The 3,408-nt window shown below is 39.2% G+C and overlaps 1 long non-coding RNA gene across 1 annotated transcript in view; it reads left to right on the plus strand.

The window, feature by feature from the left end:
- Positions 1-2,035: 2,035 nt before the first annotated feature.
- The window catches only part of LOC109476201, a 2,422-nt gene continuing 1,049 nt past the window's right edge, over positions 2,036-3,408 (plus strand). The window contains exon 1 of the long non-coding RNA XR_002140604.1: positions 2,036-2,077. This is a non-coding gene — a long non-coding RNA (uncharacterized LOC109476201). The remainder of the gene's footprint in view (positions 2,078-3,408) is intronic.

Genomic DNA, 3,408 nt, shown 5'->3' on the forward strand with positions numbered 1-3,408 from the left:
AGCATGACAACATCGGAGCGCACAGCTGATCTCCTCCCCAACACACGGCGACAGGAGCACGGCAGGAACCTTAGAAACTCTAACAAAATGACATTGGCGCCTTGCCGCACTGCTAGATTTCAAAACAGCCCTGTACCATCTCTACTGAGTCTGCTTAACACGAACAAATAATACGTTGTAAATCAACCACGCTCAGATGCTTTGTTATTGTAATATTTTATTTTAATCGACATTTTAATACTATGTAATATTTTATGCTATTCGTCATGTTGAGTTGTGTCCTATGTAATTGAAACGTACTTTCATGTACTATGTAAGTAGAACGTATTTCAGCCTGACGGGCTGCAATGTTTTACCTAATAAACCAGTCATTCATTCATTCATCTTTCTAGTATAATAGTTTCTGTTATGACGATAGCGTTCTACTAACATGTTCCTCGTTCCTGTTCCTCAAATGTTTTTAACATCAGACTAGACAACTCACCACGTTTTCGAAAACTAACAAATAACTGGATCCAAATACATATATGTGTCTTGAAAAACGATAGTACCTCAAAATACGGTGTTGGGTCGGCAAAAATATAAATTTTGGAGCAGGTCAGAAAAATAAATCACAAGATTTCAAGACGGCGGTACATGTGCTACACGATCCCGACATGCAGAGCGTTGGTAGGTATAGTATGCTTACGTCAAACGTTGCAGTGATTGACGTCAATTAGCCCTAGAAACACATACAGTAGATATGGATCGTCTCTTCCATCTCTTCAATTGTCATACTCATAATCTGAATGAGGATGAATGACAGATGTGTAAATGCTGCAGGGCAAAAAAAACAAACAAAACTGAACACATACTAATGTACACAAATCAAAGTAAAACCATTAACAGAAGAAAGGTTTGATCGATCGAAAGTCCGATACTCTGTAGATGTTGAAATTGTTCATTCAATACTTCATACATACACCATATACCCATCTCTCCTAGCCAGAAGTGGAAATGGTGTCTCTCATGAGCCAGGAGACTTCTCCTGACCCATTTATAAGTGGAAGATGGTGGCCACCATGTTCCACTTATTATAAGTGAAAATGGTGCTTGTATCGGGTGACTTCCCAAAGTAGCGCATCCTGTCCTCATTGAGGGAGACGAAGTCTGCCGCGATGGCACGCAAGTCCATAGTGTCCGAGTGTACGGGTTGCTGTATTGTGATCTGCTGTATATAAAGTCTGACATATAAATGGTGTAATCTTATAGTTACAATGGTCTAGTTTCGGATCTAAGTTACAGGAGTGGTATCTACAAAGGCTATGAACTACAAGGAGCTAATACAGTGTGTGTGACTAACCTGAAAGCCTGGTCTCGAACTGAATCCAAACGCAAGCGGGCTAACTAATATCGTATTACTGACGCTGACTGCTCTTACCAGTCATTGGCTAATCTAATGAGCACGTAAATGAGCTAAGAAGCTAAGGATCTAAATCTGGCCACTAAGCACTTCGTCACCGGCCCATAAAATCATTGACAGTTCAGGCCTGTTACAGCACAATACCATGCGTCTGTAGCTTTAATAGTGTTGTTAGTGTGAGGCTAGACAGTCAGAATAGGGGTTTCTGTTGCATGTATTGTTGCCACAATGTTTGCTTCTTCCCTTTATATAAGCTGCGAACTTCCCAATAGTTTGGAGCACAGCGTTTAAGAATGAGGAGGGTTGTAGTGAAATATGTTTACGTTTGCTCGCCAATGCTGTGTAGAACGACGTTTTGTAAAACCCTAAAGCAGCCTCGCGGCTTTTGCCTTGCCCCACCCAACATCCCCCTCCAGACAGAATGTATCAATTCGCCGCCATAAAGTAGTGTGAGGCAGACTGTACGCGTCTGCAGTGACGGTATGCCAAATTTGTAGTTAAATAAGTTTGTAGTTAACACATACTGGTAGAAAGACTCCAAGTCGTGGCGGTGTGAACTCTCCTTTTGCTCTTTATCTAGTTTTTCGACCCTCCAGACGTCTGAGCGGATGGATATAATTAGAATGCTGCGATCATCTGCAGAGTGAGGCGTCAGTGCAGGGCGGCCATTGTGAGGTAAGGTTCGTCGTTCGCTTGTCTGAGAATTTTTCCAAGAAAACATGTAATTTTCGCCTAGAAAGTCTGTTTCGGTGTGCATTAGGGTTTGTAGGTGTCACTGGTAAGGGCGCGTTCTTTTCATGAGGGTTGCTCACGGCGTTCAGCCCATGACATTGCCTAAAAAAGAGAAAATAATTTCTGGCGTGGCTAACGTAAACACCTGCCTACTGCCTAAACACATGTACTGTGAAATTCTCGCTAATGCGTTTGAAGTAGCCTTTGTTGCTTTCTGTACTAAAAGTAAAACTCAATGTATACTTGTGGGTTATTTTAGTGCGTGTACACGCCAGTTTGTTGCATTTTGGTTCTTTACGTTTACTGATTTATTTATTTACTGCAGTGAGCACAAATAGCTGAGATGCACAGACAGAGAATTGTTCATTGGAATACGCTAGCCGTCACTCCAGTGCTTATTTCGTCGTTATCATGAATTTGAGAACTGTAAAGGACATAATTCAGTCTGGTATCGGCTGCCTATTCAGTATATTCTTTTAGCATTTTTTGGAGATCTCTGACTACAAGAGTCGACTAAATTTTTATCAGAATGTATTGGTATGTGGACATTTGGCTATAATCATGCACATGTTGAATTGTTATTGATATTTTATGCCATTGAAGTAATTAAGATGTTTTCTTTTACATGTTGAACTAATGTTTTTATAGTACTCTCATGTCCCTAATAAACATACCCCCCGGAACAAACATACCCCCTGGACAAATCTTCAAAGTCTAATAAACATACCCTCCGGAATAAACGTACCCCCCGGAAAATGACCAAATTAACAGGTGAACTGTGTGTCCATGATACTAAAATGTGCTCTTTATTTCAATACCAATATATGGGCAAATCTTTCACTGTTACATTTAATTAGTGAGTATATATCACTTTAATTAATGAGTATATATATATTGTACTTGTTTTGGGGAAATACAAAATCCGTAGGAGAAGCTATTGCATTTTACACTTCTGAAATGCACTTTGCTAAGCCTTCTCCTGCAACTTGAGTTGAAAATCTGACTAACTTAAGAGATAGAAAATCAAGCCCAATTAAGTACAAATATAGGGGTTTAATGAGTATATGTACAACAAAATCCATTTCAACATAATAATTATTTGGTATGGTACATTGTCTAGTCTGGTCAAAGTCTGGATTCTGAAGAAGAAAAACTTCTGAAGAAAAAAACTTTTGAAGAAAAAAAATATTATTCAGCATAAAATTTTGATTGGTTTCCATCTCATTGTTTTTTTTAAAATCGATAATGTGATTGTATCAATTTTAAACGCCCTA

This window comes from Branchiostoma belcheri, unplaced genomic scaffold, assembly GCF_001625305.1.
Source record: "Branchiostoma belcheri isolate BF01 breed outbred unplaced genomic scaffold, Haploidv18h27 scaffold367, whole genome shotgun sequence".
NCBI classification, from domain to species: domain Eukaryota; kingdom Metazoa; phylum Chordata; class Leptocardii; order Amphioxiformes; family Branchiostomatidae; genus Branchiostoma; species Branchiostoma belcheri.